This window comes from Bos grunniens, chromosome 8 (genome assembly GCF_055505025.1).
Source record: "Bos grunniens cultivar Pamir isolate PY7600 chromosome 8, Bosgru_T2T1.0, whole genome shotgun sequence".
Lineage (NCBI taxonomy): Eukaryota > Metazoa > Chordata > Mammalia > Artiodactyla > Bovidae > Bos > Bos grunniens.
The window spans coordinates 91,127,680-91,149,128 of NC_141172.1; the positions used below are offsets into that span (position 1 = coordinate 91,127,680).

General features: G+C 38.4%; 1 protein-coding gene across 3 annotated transcripts in view; it reads right to left on the reverse strand.

Annotated features, from left to right (window-relative positions):
• The window catches only part of GRIN3A (glutamate ionotropic receptor NMDA type subunit 3A), a 205,755-nt gene that overhangs the window by 161,008 nt on the left and 23,298 nt on the right, over positions 1-21,449 (reverse strand). The window lies entirely within an intron of this gene.

Below are 21,449 nucleotides of genomic sequence, written 5' to 3' on the forward strand. Positions count from 1 at the left end.
AAAAGAAAACTACAGGCCAATATCACTGATGAACATAGATGCAAAAATCCTAAACAAAATTCTAGCAACCAGAATCCAACAACACATTAAAAAGATCATACACCATGACCAAGTGGGCTTTATCCCAGGGATGCAAGGATTCTTCAATATCCGCAAATCAATCAATGTAATACACCACATTAACAAATTGAAAAATAAAAACCATATGATTATCTCAATAGATGCAGAGAAAGCCTTTGACAAAATTCAACACCCATTTATGATAAAAACTCTCCAGAAAGCAGGAATAGAAGGAACATACCTCAACATAATAAAAGCTATATATGACAAACCCACAGCAAAGATTATCCTCAATGGTGAAAAATTGAAAGCATTTCCTCTAAAGTCAGGAACAAGACAAGGGTGCCCACTTTCACCATTACTATTCAACATAGTTTTGGAAGTTTTGGCCACAGCAATCAGAGCAGAAAAAGAAATAAAAGGAATCCAAATTGGAAAAGAAGAAGTAAAACTCTCACTATTTGCAGATGACATGATCCTCTACATAGAAAACCCTAAAGACTCCACCAGAAAATTACTAGAACTAATCAATGATTATAGTAAAGTTGCAGGATATAAAATCAACACACAGAAATCCCTTGCATTCCTATACACTAATAATGAGAAAACAGAAAGAGAAATTAAGGAAACAATTCCATTCACCATTGCAACGAAAAGAATAAAATACTTAGGAATATATCTACCTAAAGAAACTAAAGACCTATATATAGAAAACTATAAAACACTGGTGAAAGAAATCAAAGAGGACACTAATAGATGGAGAAATATACCATGTTCATGGATTGGAAGAATCAATATAGTGAAAATGAGTATACTACCCAAAGCAATTTATAGATTCAATGCAATCCCTAGCAAGCTACCAACAGTATTCTTCACAGAGCTAGAACAAATAATTTCACAATTTGTATGGAAATACAAAAAACCTCGAATAGCCAAAGCGATCTTGAGAAAGAAAAATGGAACTGGAGGAATCAACCTACCTGACTTCAGGCTCTACTACAAAGCCACAGTTATCAAGACAGTATGGTACTGGCACAAAGACAGAAATATAGATCAATGGAACAAAATAGAAAGCCCAGAGATAAATCCACGCACATATGGACACCTTATCTTTGACAAAGGAGGCAAGAATATACAATGGATTAAAGACAATCTCTTTAACAAGTGGTGCTGGGAAATCTAGTCAATCACTTGTAAAAGAATGAAGCTAGAACACTTTCTAACACCATATACAAAAATAAACTCAAAATGGATTAAAGATCTCAACGTAAGACCAGAAACTATAAAACTCCTAGAGGGGAACATAGGCAAAACACTCTCTGACATACATCACAGCAGGATCCTCTATGACCCACCTCCCAGAATATTGGAAATAAAAGCAAAAATAAACAAATGGGACCTAATTAAACTTAAAAGCTTCTGCACATCAAAGGAAACTATTAGCAAGGTGAAAAGACAGCCTTCAGAATGGGAGAAAATAATAGCAAATGAAGCAACCGACAAACAACTAATCTCAAAAATATACAAGCAACTCCTACAGCTCAACTCCAGAAAAATAAATGACCCAATCAAAAAATGGGCCAAAGATCTAAATAGACATTTCTCCAAAGAAGACATACAGATGGCTAACAAACACATGAAAAGATGCTCAACATCACTCATTATCAGAGAAATGCAAATCAAAACCACTATGAGGTACCATTTCATACCAGTCAGAATGGCTGCGATCCAAAAGTCTACAAATAATAAATGCTGGAGAGGGTGTGGAGAAAAGGGAACCCTCTTACACTGTTGGTGGGAATGCAGACTGGTACAGCCACTGTGGAGTACAGTGTGGAGATTCCTTAAAAAACTGGAAATAGAACTGCCTTATGATCCAGCAATCCCACTGCTGGGCATACACACTGAGGAAACCAGAAGGGAAAGAGACACGTGTACCCCAATGTTCATCGCAGCACTGTTTATAATAGCCAGGACATGGAAGCAACCTAGATGTCCATCAGCAGATGAATGGATAAGAAAGCAGTGGTACATATACACAGTGGAGTATTACTCAGCCATTAAAAAGAATACATTTGAATCAGTTCTAATGAGGGGGATGAAACTGGAGCCTATTATACAGAGTGAAGTAAGCCAGAAGGAAAAACACCAATACAGTATACTAATGCATATATATGGAATTTAGAAAGATGGTAATGATAACCCTGTATGCGAGACAACAAAAGAGACACTGATGTATAGAACAGTCTTATGGACTCTGTGGGAGAGGGAGAGGGTGGGAAGATTTGGGAGACTGGCATTGAAACATGTAAAATATCATGTATGAAATGAGATGCCAGTCCAGGTTCAATGCACGATACTGGATGCTTGGGGCTGGTGCACTGGGACGACCCAGAGGGATGGTATGGGGAGGGAGGAGGGAGGAGGGTTCAGGATGGGGAACACATGTATACCTGTGATGGATTCATTTTGATATTTGGCAAAACTAATACAATTATGTAAAGTTAAAAAAAAAAAAAAAGTCTAGAGGGTACTATTATCAGCACCAAGACACAAGTCAAGGAGTAATTTAGACATAAAGCAGCAGACCAGTGACAAGAAATAGGGCCCAAAGTTTGAGTCACGCTAAAAGGAATGGTGATTTGGTTTTTCAGTTTTAGTGAAAATGAAAATGAAAGTCACTCAGTTGTGTCCGACTCTTTGTGACCCCATGGACTATACAGTCCTGGAATTTTCCAGTCCAGAATACTGGAGTGGGTAGCTTCTCCCTTCTCCAGGGGATCTTCCCAACCCAGGGGTGGAACCCAGGTCTCCCATATTGCAGGCAGATTCTTTACCAGCTGAACTACAAGGGAAGCCCAAGAATACTGGAGTGAGTAGCCTATGCCTTCTCCAGTAGATCTTCCTGACCCAGGAATCAAACTGAGATCTCCTGCATTGAAGGCAGATTCTTTATCAACTGAGCTATGAGGGAAGTTTTAGATCACGAGGCAAATATCTTCATATCCTTCTTTCCTGCATTTCAGACCAGCTTGGGGCACTGGGACAAGACCAAGTTTACAGGTGATGATCATGGATGACTTAGAAGGGAGGGGAGGCTAGAAGAAGGCAGAATCTGACAATTAGGGGGGCTTCCTTACATACTCAACATGTAGTAACTATTTGTTAAAAGTTAGCCTTATTATTATCATTGGTATTGTTAGCAAAATTAGCCCACTTCCTTTTACTGGCATAATTGATCCTTCTCTTATGACTCAGAGCATTCTGGTATCAACACTGGTGACTGTGCCTGACTGGGGGACCATGATGTGATCAGGGGCCATAGAGCCAGCTGGCTTCCATATTGACTGAACCATGTAGGCTGGAGCTCTTGAGCCTCTCTAGAAAGTGTATTTTTTTCTCTTCTCTGCCACTGAGTCAGGTTACCTACTATCCTTTTTTGTTCTGTCAGTGTGACTACTTTCATGGACTCCTTGCAGCTTTTTAAAAATATACTTTTGAGCTAGAAAAACAACATAACTCTCATGTCACAATTTTGTCTAAAATGAGATTAATATACTACCAAGACCATCTTTTAAGTAAACATTGAGGGGGCTGTGAAATGGATTTGTTATGAGGACTGTTCTTGGGAACTTGACTTCCATTTCTTTAGCTGTGATAAGAGGATAATAATTAATAGCCAACCACCTACCTCTGAACAACGTGGAGATCACATGATGATATGCATGTGAAAGTGGTTTATGAAGTAGAAAGCATTATAACAGGGAACTTGATGTATTTGCATATCTGTTTTCTAGACAGTAGGGAACAGGCAGGATGCATAAGCTGGATGGAGGTAAAGGAGGCATTTCTGGAGTGGGATATTCAAGTGAAATAACATTTTCTAATTCTATGCCAACTTTTTCATCTTCATATTACAGAGGACAAGGCTATTTGTCACATTTCAAGAACTTTTGGAATAAAGATGTTGGTTTAAGAGTGGTTTGTTTTCCACACTCAGGTTTTAGTCAAATTAAGCAGTATTTGAATGAACCTGCACATTTATATATATCAGAGGCAGATAATTTATAAGATAGTTAAAATTTATCCAAATATTCAAGCTACTGTTATAGACACTCTCTTCTGGAGACAAACTATAGCATATTTTCTTATAATGGGAACTACTGAAATGTGTGCCACATAATTAAACCGTCTAGCAAGCAAATTAAATTTTCTATGGAAATTTGATTATTTTATGTCAATGTAGCTGGAAACTATTATTAAGAGATGGCTTATGTCACATGCTAATTTGCTTTTTTGTCCTAAGAATGAAAAGTCAGCTAAATGTTGACTATTTCTATTTTAAAATACCCTCCAGAACTGACACAACAGTTGACATAACCTTTTTTCTCAATTCCATAGCCATTTTAAAATTGATACAAGTACATGTTTTGTACATTTAAACTATGGTTTGACTAATTGTGATATAACATAGCTTTCATATATTCTGGTTTAATATTCCAGATTAATTTTCATAATATCATAAAATTTATAAAATCAATTCAGTGGCAAAATGGCTTCTTATTTCATTTGAAAATTTTGAAAAATTAGATGGATTTACATTTATTGCTTGCTACCTGACACTCACCAGTTTAATACTAGAAATAGTATTGTTCTTGTTTAGTCAGAACAATACTAAGTCATGTCTGACTCTTTTTTGACCTCAAGGACTGTAGCCTGCCAGGCTCCTCTGTCCATGGGATTCTCCAGGTAAGAATATTGGAGTGGGTTGCCATTTCCTTCTCCAGGGGATCTTTCCACCCTAGGGATTGAACCTCCCTCTTCTGCATTGGGAGGCAGATTCTGTACCACTGAGCCACCAGGGAAGCCCAGAAACAGTATTAGCAAGACCTTAAATAGTATCTAATTAAATTTCCATTTTAGCACATTATTTCAAAACCTGTGATTTATTCATTATAATTAAGGTTTGCTGCAATAAATTTTATTTCACTTGAATTAATAAGCACACATTAGCATAATTAATTCTTTTTACCTTTCAAATCGTGTTTCAAAGTAAGAAGGCATGAGAAATACTGAATTTAGTTTCAAAGTCTCTGGTCACAGAGGGAGTACTTTCTCGTGAATTAATAATCATACTCTTACAAGCAGTTCTGGTGATTTCAGGTCCAAAATGATGAATTCTGAATGAACAAGCTTATGTTGACTCAGGATGGTCTGTGTGAGCATTGTCACTTTTTGCGAAATGATCTATTTGGTTAGTTTTCAAATTTAAGATTTGGATTGTATCTGGCCCTGTTGTGAACTCACTTGTCAAATCATTGCCTACATCCACTCAAGGTCAGTAATAACCAAATAAGGCAGAAACATTAAGTTTGAATGTCCACCAAAAGTCAATTATTGCTCTTATGATTTTATCATTTGATTAGTAAGGGATCTTAAAGCTCACTTAATTTAAAGTCCTGTACAGTTTACAGAATGCCATGTATTAAGGGGCAAGAGTGAGTTAAAGGTCCTTTTCTTTCTATTTGCAAAGCTAATCATTTGTTTAATTGAGGTGGTCTGTCTTCCTTAGAGTCTTTTGTGAATATGACTAGATTTTAATATTCATGAATATCTACTTGTGTTTAATTTTATTTTAAAGGAATGATTCAGGCTTAGCCCAAACTTGCACACTCTAATATCTCTCTGTAGTCTTTAAGTCACAAATAACTGCCCTTTATGAGAGAGGTATAAAGAATACACTGATTTATGAATTACTAATTTTTCTTCTCCACTGTGACAAACATATACAAGCATATCATGTCTTGAAACAGAAACATTAATTCCTAACACATCTAGTGCTAAAAAGAATTAAATCAAATAAAATGGATTTTCTGGTTTTCCATCCAACTTACTATATGCCCTGGAATATAGGATAGGAATATCTTTCTGGAATTACTGTCCATATATATTTATTCTGTTAGTCTCTGTTAGCATTAGTTAGTCTCTGTTGGCATTATTTTCTGTTAAACTCTTGCATATCACACCAAAAGCCTTTAGGCTTTAAAATGAGAAGAACCACCGAAGATCATCATTGTTTTCCAAGTCAGTCCCGGAAGCACAGACCCAAGAGGTCAGGGACCTTGAGAGATCTTTATTTTTTCCAGAATAAAAGAGAATTGATAACCCAGCCTTTATAACGTAGTCCAGCATCTCAAAGTGCTAAATTCACAATGTTGATGATTTTCTCTCTTCCTCTGCCTGTCCTGGATGATCCTGGAGAGTCCTGATATCCTGTCTCTTGCCATCCTTTCCAGATTATGTAAAATCCATCAGAGCTGACTGTTACCTCTTTGTTTTCTAGCCATCATCCTTATCTCCCTTGAGGCACAACAGTGGTGTCATCTTGTCCTGTATATTCAATTGTCTAAATATATCTTAGTTTCCTTTGATCTTGGAAGCCAACTCAGAAACCTTGGAATTTCCTAAATGCTTCACCTCTGTTGCTACTACATCCATGGGTCATTTTCTTTGCCCAGAACCTTTACCTCTCTTTTTGCATCACTAACTCCCCATCAGCTTCCAAGACTGTGTGTAGGTTTCTTTTCCCCAGTTAGACATTCTTATTTGCCTCACCCTCAAGCTACAGTCAGAGAAGGCAATGGCAACCCGCTCCAGTACTCTTGCCTGGAAAATCCCATGGACGGAGGAGCCTGGTGGGCTGCAGTCCATGGGGTAGCTAAGAGTCGGATACGACTGAGCGACTTCACTTTAACTTTTCACTTTCATGCATTGGAGAAGGAAATGGCAACCCGCTCCAGTGTTCTTGCCTGGAGAATCCCAGGGACAGGGGAGCCTGGTGGGCTGCAGGTTTTGGGGTCGCAAAGAGTCGGACACGACTGAAGTGACTTAGCAGTAGCAGCAAGCTGCAGTACTTGCCTCTTTTATCTGTGCCCCACCATACTCTGTACATCTGTCTCTCTTTATTACAAGGCATAATCATTAATTTACTCATCTCTTTCTTCCCTGGACTATTTGGGGGCTAGAGATGTCCCTTTTATAGTGAAATCCTGAGTAATGTTGCCCAGAAAATAAGAGACTCACAGAGAAGAACTGTTGGTTGAATGAATAAATGGTGATGTGTGGTTTAGATTTAGATAGGGAGGTCTGACCTTTACCTGAGATGTATGTCTATTTTTTAATGAGTCATTTTCCTTCCTGTTTGACTAATATAGTGTCTCTCTACAGCCAAGAATGATTATTATCTGCTTCCCCATAAAATCTTATCCTTCCAGATGACACAAATCTTTGCTGATGTCAATCAGAAGAGTGGCACCAGAATGCCAAGAGGATTGACAGAATTGCTCAAGTGCATATGTGCCCCAGGCACTGTTTGGAAATACAAGTGAATCTGTATATGCGCAAACTCGGTGTGTGTCAGTCAACTTCTTTACACTAAAGATGGTTGTGGGGAAATATTTATCGTGCCTTATAAATTATTTACAGTTGAATTTGTTTAAATGTTCAACAGTGATCCATTTAAAATATGACTCAATATACAAAAGTATCAATACTGAGGCAACCTTTCTGTTATCTAGAGTGATAACAGTATGTGTTATCTAGAGTGTGGTGCCATTACAGAACTGGAGAAATGACTTTGAAATCGCCATGACCAACCTAAAATGGAACTCTAACAAGGTAACTGGAAATGACAATAAATAAAGACTATGTTAAGGTAAAGAAGAGGACATTGGAAGATGACAGAAGTCTTACTAGGATGTTAAACCTTAAAATAACACATCTCTTATTACCACACATAACAGAAAGCATCTTGGCATTTTGCATGAAAGAGAAAGGAATTAAGTTTCTGTTTACTTTAGAGACAAAACTTGGCTTGGAGGATGCTGGAGGGGAACAAGGACATCTGAACACTCTCCCCACTCCTTGCCCTGCATTAGTCTAGTTTGCCTCTTACCCTTCCTCAAGGAAATAAAGTGCAGATTGCTATGAGTTGGAGTAAGATTGATTCAGAATTGATACCTGGCAATTGTACCTGAAGTGTCTGGCAATTTCCAATTAGAGAAATGATGAGGGAGTTTCTTCTTTCCTCTCTCTCACCTCCCTGATGACCTTGTTTTGGAATTTGCTTCAGCAGTTTCTCTCTTCCTTGGGGTCTCCTATAAACTTACAAATGCCCTTAGTATTATTCACTTTCCTCTTCCAGCTACCATTTCAGCTTCTACTCCTTTTCTGCAGCACAAGTGTAAAGACATATAAATGTTTCATATCTCTTTCCTCATTTTCTATTTTTCTCACCCAATAAGGCTTTTGAATTCACCGCCACAACTTAAAAAAAAAAAGTATTTATATATTTGGCTGCACCAGATCTCAGTTGCAGAATGTGGAATCTTTGATCTTTATTGTGGCATGAAGGTTCTTTAACTGGGACATGTCGGAGAAGGCAATGGCAACCCGCTCCAGTGTTCTTGCCTGGAGAATCCCAGGGACGGGGGAGCCTGGTGGGCTACCATCTATGGGGTCGCACAGAATTGGACATGACTGAAGCTACTTAGCAGCAGCAGTGGGATCTTTTAGTTGTGGCATGTGGGATCTAGTTCCCTGACCAGGAATTGAACCCAGGCCCCCTACATTGGGAGTGTGGAGTCTTAGCCACTGCATCGGGAGTGTGGAATCTTAGCCACTAGACCATCACCGAAGTCCCAACCACAACTGTTGCTGAAGCAGATAGTGAACAAATACTGCTGAAATGAAAGGTTGATTTTCATTCTCCAGGTGACTTACCTCTAAATACCATTCAACACAGTTGTTCACTCCCTCTTGAAACACTTTATCCTCTAGGCTTCTCAATTCCATAGATAGGCCTTGTTTTCTTATTTCACTGGTTTATTAGTCCAGCACTTTTCTGAATTCGATGCCCCTGGTTCTGTCCTTGCCTCTCGTTTTCTTATCTACACTCTAGCCTACAAAATGTAAGCACTGTGTGTGTGCTAAGTTGCTTCAGTCGTGTCTGACTCTTTGCAACCCTTTGGACTGTAGCCTGCCAGGCTCCTCTGTCCATAGGATTCTCCAGGCAAGAATACTGTGGGTTGCTGGGCCCCTCCAGGGGATCTTCCCAATCCAGGGATTGAACCTGTATCTCTTATGTTTCCTGCATTGGCAGTCTGGTTCTTTACCACTAGCGCTACCTGGGAAGCCCTTAAGTATAATGTATATACTTTATTCGCTAACCTGGGCCTTGTGTATTTGACTGCCTTCTTGATAGCTCTTTTTGGATTCCCGTTAGGCATTGAAAAACCTAACAAATCCAAAGAGGTTCATTGTGTTCTTTCCTCGTACCCCCACTCCACTCCTACCCCTGCCAAACCTACTTCTCTGAGTCACCAGGATTGCACCATCATGAACATCAACAGCTCAGACCAAAAACTAAGAAATCTTCACATCACTCATTAATCCATCAGCAAGCCTCACTCACTCCAAAATACATCTCACATTCAATCACTTTCATCATCTCACTGTTTCTAGAGCAAGCCTCCCTCTGTCTCCTAAGCTAAAGTGACAGCCTCCTCAGTTAGTCTCCCTGCCTCTATCAGTGTTGGTCCACTAATCAGTTAGCAGCAATCATAGCAGGTGGAGAGACCTTTTGGATGTGTGCTCAGTCATGTCTGACTCTTTTTGACCCCAAGGACTGTAGCACTCCAGGCTTCTCTGTCCTTGGGATTGTCCCACCAAGAATACTGGAGTGGGTTGCCATTTCCTTTTTCAGGGGATCTTCATGACTCAAGGGTCAAACTCGGTCTCCTGTGTCTACTGCATTGCAGGTGGTTTCTTTACTGCTGAGCCACCAAAAAAATCTAAATTCACAACATTCCTTTGCTTAAAACATTTTAATAATTTCCCACTGCACCTAAAGAAAAATATAAGCTCTTTACCCATGCCTTAAATGATCTGGCTCAGCCTATTCCTCTAAACTCCCCACTTCGCCTTTTTGGTCTCAAAGCCCTTATGCTCACACCTTGTTTTTGGTGTTCCTTTTTTTCTTATGCAAAGTGGGAACACTCTCCATCCACTTGGATTATTCTTTCTCAACATTCAGGCCTCAGCTCAAATTTTTAGGCTTTCTATCTACAGGAACATCCTCCCCACTGCATCACTCACCTGTCATTTTCTTCATAGAATATGGTTTTATAATCTTCAGAGTGCTGGTTGGTAACAGAAATGATCTTTTTCATTTGGTGATGAACTTGTTTAATACATTCTGACTATTAAAATGAAAGTGTCTAGAGGGTTCAGACACTGGATCCTCAGTGCCTTGTCAGGGCCTAGAATATTGTCGAATGGTATTTATTGGCTGACTGACTCAGGATACCTCTCTATCACATGTTAAAATTGAACTTTCTACCAAAAACTTCAAAAGTTCATTTTTTGAGCAATAAGACATATCCTAGAAATTGTCCTGGTAGAATCATTTTGGGGTGGTTGACCTGTAGAAATTTGTCTTCTTTGCTACCTGTTTCCATCCACACTTCCAAGTTCTTCTCTTTGCCTCTATTTCTGTCTCTGTCTCCATCCTGATCTTAATCTCTATCTTGGTCTCTAAATTTCTTTAAACATATGCTTCCTTTGTGGCCCTGTATCTAGCTTTCTCTCTTGTTTAAACACAAGGCAAAGGGCTTGCTTTAAAGGAATGTAATAATAGCGAGTGATTGTATTTACTGAGCATTAGAAACCATTATCATCATATTCAACAGCTTGCTGTTTTGGCTATTGTCTTTAAAAGATGAGATATTTTAGCTATTATGTAAAAACCTCATTATGGAACAGCTCTTTACTGCAAAATTGGTTATCTGTGGATCAAATCATGTTTCCTAAAATATCCTCATACAGTATTTCTTGACAGAATAGGGTTAGTTCATTGACTATCTTAAGCTAATGTTACAGAGGCTCAATTTAATTCTTTGGTGTTTGAAGTCAAATTCACTTTCAGAGTAACTCATGTTTAGGAAATATACTTTAGATATATTTTATTCAGAAAATATTTGTTGAATTGCTACTATATACAAGGCACTGTAATATATACTGGAAATGTGATGGGAATGAATGTTCTGTCATCTGTCTTTATGGAGCTTACAGACTTAAAGGGGAGGCAGATATTACTAAAATAATAGTAGTAGGTACTTATTGAGTGTTTACTGTGTGCCAGGCAGTGTTTTAAGTGTTTTACAACCAGTAATGGACTTGTAAGACCAGGTGGCTCAGTGATAAGGAATCCGTCTGCATTGCAGGAGAGGAGAGTTCAATCCCTGGCTCGAGAAGATCCCCTAGAGGAGGAAATGGCAACTCACTCCAGTATTCTTACCTGTGGAAGCCCATGAACAGAGGAGCCTGGTGGGCTACAGTCCATGGGGTCGTACAGAGCATGGGGTTGAGCTCCCTGTGTCCATGTGGCAGCTCCCACTGGCTATTTTACACGTTGTAGTACATATATGTCAATGCAACTCTCTCAGTTCCTTCCATTCTCTCCTTCCCCCACACTGTGTCCAAAGTCTGTTCTCTGTCTGCCTCTCTATTCCTGCCCTGCAATTAGGTTAATCAGTACCATTTTTCTAGATTCTTTATATAAATATTAATATACAAAAATTTATTTTTCTCTTTCTGACTTACTTCACTCTGTGTAACAGGCTCTAGATTCATCCACCTCACTAGAACTACTCAAATGTATACCTTTTTATGACTGAGTAATATTCCAATGTATATATGCACCACAACTTTATCCATGCATCTGCTGATGGACATCTAGGTTGCTTTCATGTCCTAGCTATTGTTAATAGTGCTGCTATGAACATTGGGGCATATGTGTCTTTTTCAATTATGGTTTTCTCAGGCTATCTGCCCAGTAGTGGGACTGTTGGGTCATATGGTAGTTTTATTTCTAGTTTTTCAAGGAATCTCCATATTGTTCTCCATAGTGACTGTATTGGGAAACCCTGGTGGCTCAGACAGTGGTAAAGCGTCTGCCTGCAATGTGGGAGACCTGGGTTGGATCCCTGGGTTGGAAAGATCCCTTGGAGAAGGAAACGGCAACCCACTCCAGTATTCTTGCCTGGAAAACCCCGTGGATGGATGAGCCTGGTTGGCTACAGTGCATGGGGTTGCAAAGAGTAGGACACGACTGAGCAACTTCTCTTTCTCTCTTTCTCTAGTGACTGCATTAGTTTACATTCCCACCAACAAGCAAGAGGGTCCCCTTTTCTCCACACCCTCTCCAGCATTTATTGTTTGTAGATTTTTTGATGATGGCCATTCTGACCGGTGTGAGGTGATACCTCATTGTAGTTTTGATTTGCATTTCTCTAATAATGAGTGATGATGAGCGTCTTTACATGTATTTGTTGGCCATTTGTATGTTAGAAGCCATACTTCTAATCACTACATTTTACTGCCTGGTAAGACGTTGAAATAAATGAAAGGCAAGAATCATTCCTAGTAAATTCATAATTATAACGGTATGAACTTAAAGTGAAGACTCTAAAGAGAATTCAGCCCAGAGTAACCTAGCGTGGGGAATCAGGGAAGATTTTCTGATGTAAGAGATGCTGCTGCTGCTGCTGCTAAGTCACTTCAGTCGTGTCCGACTCTGTGCGACTGATGGGAAGGGTTTAATTAATTTATATTTCATTCCCTCCAGCCCTATTCTGTTCTACTTAATTCCACGAGAACCTTCTTTTCACAGGAATAGAGAAGCTCCTCACTGACGATTTGGCAGTTAATTCATTCTCTGACCTTTCCACTTCCTGCACTATAATCAGTCTCTGCTGTTGCTTAACATAGCCCAAAGTCAGAACAAATGAAGATAGGTCAGATACGTGTAAAAACTCCCTGGGTGGCCATGGTCTATCTCAGGATGAACGTGGAACCTTCAACGATAGCCCTAACAAGTGAACAACATTAACTCCAATTCTTTTGTGACCCATTCTAGCCACTTGTAGATAAAGCTATAATTCGGAGAGGAATTATTTAAAAGAATCATAATCAGATTATGCAATTAGGTCTTGGTAGGACTGACACTACTGCATTTAATTTATGATACATGATATAATAAATCAACTCAGGGAAATGGCACCTTTCCTTTTAATGCAGGTCATTAGGAAAACATTCCTCACTGTCCATGGGACAGAGCACTAGAATGTGCTGCCAGAGGAGGTCATCGTAGGTTCTTTTTAAGCAACAGCTCATTTAATTCCCACATAGGCCAGGATATTTCAATTTGTTCTTTGGATAGAGATTTTATTCTTCACCCCAGCACTTAGCTAAAAATGTTGAATACTGCACACAAGGGAGACCAAGAGGAAGAATGAAAATGAATGTGTTGCCAAATGACAAAGTTTTATAGTCTCTTAAATCCGAGAGGATTGATTTCGCTTTTTTTTTTTCACTTGCAGATGAAACATACAGATTTCCAAAAAGAAATCACAGATGCGTAATGAGGTGGTGAGACTAAATCAGCAAATGAGAAGCAGGAAACATCCCAAAGGCAATTATTCAACAGCCACTGAAATTTGTAAAAGATGCCAATATCTCCCAGGAGAGTAAACAATCATGATGTAGAAATGTCAACTGTGGAAATACTGTGTTAAAAATGTAGTGCAAAATTTTCCAGCACTATATTTTGTCATATGAAGGGTAGCCTTATGCACAACAGTCCATAAGTAGTCCCTGGGTTGTGGCTACATCAGCAGAAAACTCTTTACTTCTCTGTGCATGGTAGTTACTAGTGAACTCAACTGGGGACACACTGGCTAGTTTAATTTATCATCAATAAATTGTTTATGTCTAGTAAGATTAAACAAGGAAATTCAAACCCATATCCTATATACACCCATTTGGCTGCACTTATTGATGGCTGGTTTATTGTGTGATCCTGTATCTCCTAGGCACAGTCAAGAAACTCCCTTTTGGATGTCTTGGTGATGCTTTCCTCTTATGTCTTTTAAAATATCCCAAATGGGCAGCTTCTCGGAAATTAGAAATAGACATAGATGAGAGTCATATTACTTAAAAAGTAAACAAGCTATTAATACACTTATTCTCTGGTTTTAGCAATCATTGATTTTGTTTAACTTTTTACAATTGCTCCCCAATACTAACAGAAATATTTCTAAGACTATATAATAAGCCTATAGTTTTCAGGTAATATCAAGGCAATTATTATCCTTTTTTAAAAATTTATTTATTTATTTATTTGGCTGCTCTGAGTATTAGTTGTGGCATGTGGGATGTTTAGTTGCAGCAAGTGGGATCTAGTTCCCTGACCAGGGATCAAACTTGCGCTTCCTGCATCGGGAATACAGTCTTAGCTACTGGACCACCATCCTAAGAATTTGGGATTAGTAGGTAATGAATTTTGACTCCCTTTTTGGAATGCTAGGGTAATGGTCTGCTTGTTTTTATGCTTAATGTTTCTGTCAAAGAGGAGAGTGAAAAGGAGCATGAAGTCAGAGGTTACTTACTATGATTTTGATGGTTCTTTGGCAAGTCTTTCCCCTTAATGTTAACCAAATGCATCTTGCTGGTTGTTAGGTGAAGAAAAGATGGAGTCCCTCAGTGAAAAAGATTGGGGTCAGGGCGGTGCTCAGAGGGAATGAATGTGAACAGATGCAGACAGGAAGAGAATCTTCCTAACATTTGGAAGCTTAAAATGAATTAGCTGGTGAGAGTAAAATGTTTGTCATTCTAAAGGGTCCTGAAGTCATGTCAGTGACTGAGTGCTAATGATAGTGGAAAGATCACTAACTGACTAATGCAATCCCATTTTAGGACTTGAATAGTTAATTGGATTTAATGATTTTCAGGGATTTAGCATTATTTATTATGAGCCATAGGTTGTCTAGTGGTTGGAAGACCAGCATCATATGCCTTTTAAATACCTTTCCAGATAAGATAATGTGACTTTTGTGATGGCTTTATGTGCTTAGTCACTTAGTTGTGTCTGACTCTCTGCCAGGCTCCTCTGTCCCTGGGATTCTCTAGGCAAGAATACTGGAGTGGGTTGCCGTGTCCTTCTCCATTCAGTGCTATAGTAATGTATAATAATAATCCATGTTTGTTACATACTCACATAACTGGTCCATGCCCAGCTTTCTTTATATTTACCCATCTTTACATTTCTTCATTTACTCATACATTGGTTTACTTGTAAAAATCAATCTATCTCCAGAAGACGTCTGTGATCCAGACATCTGAATATTCTGAACTTCTGCTGTATACTCATTTCCATAAAGGAAAAAGCATTCTAGTGTTCCAGTAGCGCTAGAGGACAATGTGGTAGCATTGTTAAGCTAAAGTGGGAGTAGAGTGCTGTATATGAAAGGAGAGATGGGATACTGTATTAATGTGGCCTGGGAATTCTAGGATCCTATTTCTATGATTATAATTAACAATGAAGGAGTCATTTTGCTTTAGAGATCCAGAATTTACCTTATCATCTGTTCAAGGCATAAATCTTTAGAAATAGCGGGATGATGATTTGTCTTATGCATTTCTATGGCTAGCCTGACATTTTTATATCAGAGCAGTGAGCATGCAGATGCAAAGTTATAAGGTCTACATTAATGTCTCCCAGATGTTTATTAAAAGTCTTCAAAGTAACTTTGCAAACTTTAAATTCCTTAATATATGCCTATGTCATGGGACATATTTTATGAATTTCACATAATAGAAGAAAGTTCAGAATCAACTTTTTAAACTGCTATATTCTCAAAAAGCTTTGAAAAGATTAAAAATTATCATAACATATAGGCAATTTCAAAATGCTTCAGTGACCCTTGGCAATGGACTAACTGTTTTAACAGCATATTCATATGTTCCCAGCCATAACCTGTATCATGATTCTTTAATCTTTTTTCTCTTTTGAAATTGATTTTTCCTAGGAAGATGGGTTGCTTAAGATTTCTAGAGGTTGGACATGAATAAAGAAAGTTAATGGTAAGTATGTTAATATGTATTCAAGGTCAGATAGGTCTCAGAAAATTCAAACAATCTTTTCCAGAAAGAAACAAGAGTCATTATTTGTCCCTCTCAGCAGCTTCCAATGATAATAAATTACATTTTCAGATGCCAGAGGGGTCATCTGAAGTCAGTTTTAAATACTATACCATTTACTGAAATACAGTGCAGCTCTGCTTATAGGATCTTTTGTAGAATAGCCTCAGTTTCTTGAGGCTCAAGAGAGGAGCCAAGACCCTTGGATTGTAAAGTTGGTGCCACAGTGGCTCATATATTATCTAAGCTCTCAGAAGAAGAATCTCTGAATCTGTAGAGATTTAGAAAATGAGGACTGAACTTAAGATCAGAAAAATTCATTTTAATACTTGCTTGGCAAAATAGTCCACCTGAGCCTCAGTTTCTTTACAAATGCATTTAAAGTTTGATGGATTAATACCTTCCACTTAGAATTGTAGGGTGTTATGTGAGGTTATGTGAAGTAAAATTATTTTGTGAATTGTAAAATCCTCATCAAATGAGAGTGACTGTTTTTATTATACAAACGAAAGCTCATACCTTGAAACCCAAGACTTAAGGGAATGAGACACTCTCTCATAAGTTCACACTGTACTTATTTCTTGTTCAGTTATAAAAGTCTGTTGAAGAACGTAGTTATGGTATTTTTATGATCTATTAATATGATGGTGTAAAAGGCCTTTCAAAAAAGTGTTGTTTGGATATGGCAAACATATAGTATAACCTGCCTCTTTTATTTACTATACTGCTACTAAATTCTTTTTTCATGGAAATCTTTTGTTTTAAAGAATTCTTGAGTAAACCTCTAATTTGGAAGACTGGAAGAAGGAGCTAAAGTAACAGTTGAGAATTATTTATAGGTAAGTGACAATTGAGAATCTGGGCAGAGTAGGGGTGTGTTGAGTGGAAACTAGAGAGATAAGATAATTAAGGATCTAAGTCTCAACTATAAAAATTCTCAAATGACAGATAAAAGTGATTTTGTACTGAATCAAGTTGTCTATGTTAGAGAATTCTTATTTTTTTTGAGCATCAAGTATAAATGCAAATTAAGACAAAAATTCATTTACTGTTTATGGAGAATGCCAAAATATGTGCAAATATTTGTAATCTTTTGCAGATATCAGTGGATATATTAAGTCTTGGTGGATGAGTGATGTCCCAAGTCTATTCTCAACAGTAATAATTTATTACATAAAAGAAGTATCTATTAGTCTAGAGATCTGCAGTAGGCTGATACGTTCCACTGTCGACATGTGTACATGCTCATTTACTCAGTTGTTTCTGACCCTTTGTGATCCCAGGCTCCCCTGTCCATGGAATTTTTCAGAGAAAAGTACTGGGGTGAATTGCCATTTCCTACTCCAGGGGATCTTCCTGACCTGGGGATTGAACCCATGTCTCCTGTGTCTTCTCCTGCATTGGCAGGTGGATTCTTTACCCCTGTGGCACCTGGGAAGCCCTTCCACTGTTTACCTTGCTCCATAAATCCATATTGTAACTCAGAGATTTCTATTTATGGTAAAATTATATAGTCAGTTTAATCAAGTTGCTTTCCTAATGTAGAGGCTACTAAAGAGAGTCAACCTCTGGTGATGAGGTACCCAAGGGAGGAATTTTGCCAAACAATTACAGTGACGTTATGTGGCATCAAGTCAACTGGCACCAAGGCTTTGTTCCAGGCAATCCGAAAGACAAAGTAGATGGCCAAGACAAATAATTCACATTAATGTATTGTTTCCTTAAACTTCGTATTGTCTGATTCAACTATCTGTTTAGTTCAAATAAATTGGAAAATTGCTGTCTCCACAGATCTCAGCACTTAGATACACATGCCTAACATACTGTGATAAATGTTGTAAAATAATAATTTTATTGAGAATAAAACAGTATCAAACAATGTTGAGCAAGGAGACTAATTACTCACAAACACATCTCAGAGTCAGAAGAAATCATAGCAGCAGTGGCATCCACTCTAGGCCTAGGTAGAGCAGTGTAGAGGTTTTGGAGCAAAGAATGAATATGATTCCTGACTGTCTCTTATTAGATGGATGACCATAAGCAAGTAAAGCCCTTAAGTAAGTGACCTTAAGTAAGTACCATCTAATCTCTTTGCCAATAATATAAGGAGAAAAACATTATCTATTTGAGAAGATTTGATGAGAATTAAATATGATAATGCATGATCCCCAGTACATAGTAATGGTGCATTGAAGGCTACTAACCATTACTACTACTTTGAAATTTGAGTGACGCACTATGTCTATTGTTTCTCAGCTCCAAATCCACCTTCCTCTTCTCTGCCTTGGGACGCTGGAGCTCGTGCACTACAAATCACATTTCTGCTTTGCTAGGGGGTCTAGGTAGGGTAGGCTCTGCAATAGAGGCTACTAGAGGGAGACTGCAGGGCTAGAGGAAACGAAGGGAGTGCTTCTTCCTGTGGGTTTTCTGCCTGTTACAGGTTTCAGTAAGCATTGCTTCATTCTTTCAACAGTACCTTTCCAGGGTAGAACCTAAATCTGGTGTAGCTTTTACAACAGTTGCATTTTATCCTGCACACTTATGATGCCAACATCAACCAGGCAGTTAAAGGTCTGGATCTGAGCTCTGATGGGCCTTCCTTAGAGCTCAGACTCACCAACTGGGCAGCACCCTTTTTTCTTAGATGTCCGAGTTTCAGTTTCATTGTGCTCTCCCTCTAAACTTCAAAGTGTTGGTATATCTGCTGCTAAGTCACTTCAGTCGTGTCTGACTCTGTGCGACCCCATAGACGGCAGCCCACCAGGCTCCCCCATCCCTGGGATTCTCCAGGCAAGAACACTGGAGTGGGTTGCCATTTCCTTCTCCAACGCATGAAGGTGAAAAGTGAAAGTGAAAGTGAAGTCGCTCAGTTGTGTCTGACCCTCAGTGACCCCATGGACTGCAGCCTTCCAGGCTCCTCTGTCCATGGGATTTTCCAGGCAAGAGTATGGGTGTGGGGTGCCATTGCCTTCTCTGGTTGGTATATCTAGCCTCTTCCTATTGTTTTCTCAGCTCCAGGGATAGTAGCTCCTTTAAGGATTTGCTTTCTTCACACCATAGAGTTCTCTCATTATCCTTCTAGTCACCAGATTGACAACTCTGTACCTAGTTGATTATTCATTATAGTAAATTTCCTCTCTTCAAATAAGTGGTATGGTTTCTATTTCTTGAGTAGCCCTCACTGATACACTTAATATCTGATGATTTATTTAATCATCTGGACTGTTTAGAAAGATCTCGGTTTTGAGAGGGGGGCCTTCTGAACCATACAAAACAACTTTCTGATTTTCACCAGCTTATCCAGTACTGACAAGTTTAAAATAAAGTTACTGCTCCAGAGTAACAGAACTAGGTGGAAGTTATGACGCAGACAAGGCAGCCAGAAGGAAATGGCATGAAGGCATGGATAGAAATGAAATGATTGATTGCTTGTTCAAACCAAAACTACAGTGATGGATCACCATTCTAGAATTTATCCATAAAATTCCAAAAAAATTCAGAAAATAGTCTGATGTAACATTTCTCAACTTCTATTAAAATATTAAATAAGGCATAAAAATATGAAAGCTCACAACTTGAAAACTTTTATTAACAATCCACTTATTGCTAGAATGGAAAGATGTTGCACAAACTGTAAACTAGGGGAACAGAAGAAAAGAATATGAAATTACTGTTGTATCTGAAAATAATAGCTAACATTTCTTGAATACTTAATATATACTTAATATATCCATTTCTTAACACTTTTAATAAATTATTTCATTTAATCTTCCTTAAAACTCAGTGAGATAGATTCTAGTATCTCTATCTTATAAATGAAGAAATTAAGGCATAGAGAGGTTAAGTGATTTACCTAGTTACCTTTCCCTAGTAAATGGCAGGGATAGGATTAAAACTCAGGTAACCTGGGTCCTCTGGCTTTTAACTCCTATAATGATTATCATCTCTTTCTTTCTATTACTTAGTTCCATTAGAAGAGTCACCATGGCCTCTCTATTGCATGAGTTCTGCTTTTTGAGGTAGTCAGAATGACATTCAGTTACATCCCTTCTTGGATTAGTGTTTTTAATTCCTAAATTTAATAAAAGAGATATTGCATCTCCAAGAGGAATATGGGAGAAGTTTAATTCCCACAAGCAAAGTACCATAGAACTTAGCAGGATCAATACTCTAGCAGACATGCAAAACCTACTGCTGTGATTTTATTTATTCATTTATTTTTTCATGTACTTCATTGGTTCAGATCAATGATTCGCAACCAAGAGGGCACATCAGAAACACCTGGGAAATTTTTTACACACAAGCCTATATCTCAAGATTTTGAGCCAAGAGGTCTGGAATGGAGCCACGTATGTATTTTGAAATTCTGATGTATTTTGAAAAGGTTGCCTAGGTTGAGGAACTAATTAAGAGTCACTGGTTCATATTATCAGAAAGTGACTCAGCAGATTGGCAAATTCAGAGAAGCAGATTCCAGCTTGGTTCAGCAGAGTCACACCACACGCCTGATGATTGTTAAAAGACTGAGCTTTGGTTTAGGCAAAGGGCACAGCAACTTCCTGTCTAGCTTTATTTATTAGAAAAGGATTCAATCAGAATAAAAGTGAATTCAAAGTAAGGCAACTAGTAGTCTTTGTTGGCAGACAGATTGATTTCCTATTGCTCTAGAATAACAATACCTCCTCCCACCCAATAAAACAAGGGCCCTATAAAGATGCTGCAGAACAAAGGAAAGACGTATTTTGAAAATATTTTGTTTTACAAGCCAAAGTAAAATTATAAAAAAGAAGAAAACCCACAAAACCCTGACATTTAAACATTAAGGATAACATGACTTTTTGAAAAATGAGTAATTCACAGAGGGAGAAATACTGAGATTAACAATAAATGGGATGAAAAAGAATAGTGTAAATGGAAAGAAACAGGGAATTAGAAATTCAACAATAGATTTCAAATATGTTTTGGAAACCTAAAAGGCATGAGAGCTATTTCAAAGCTTTGAATTACTGATGTGTCTGTGTTCATTCGCTCAGTTGTGTCCAACTCTGCGACCCTATGGACTGTAGCCTGCCAGGCTCCTCTGTCCAAGGGATTCTTCAGGCAGGAATACTGGAGTAGGTTGCCTTCTCCTACTCCAGGGGATCTTCCCAACCCAGGGATCAAACCCACATCTCTTGTGTCTCCTGCACAGGCGGGGAGATTCTTTACCACTGTGCCACCTGGGGGTTCCTTGAATTACTGACATGGAAGACAAAATTTAGAAAAATTTTCAGGATACAGAACAAATGGAATCCTTTCCCATTATTACAAGAACTGTAAATAACGGAAGAGGATGGGGAAGGACTGTGCAT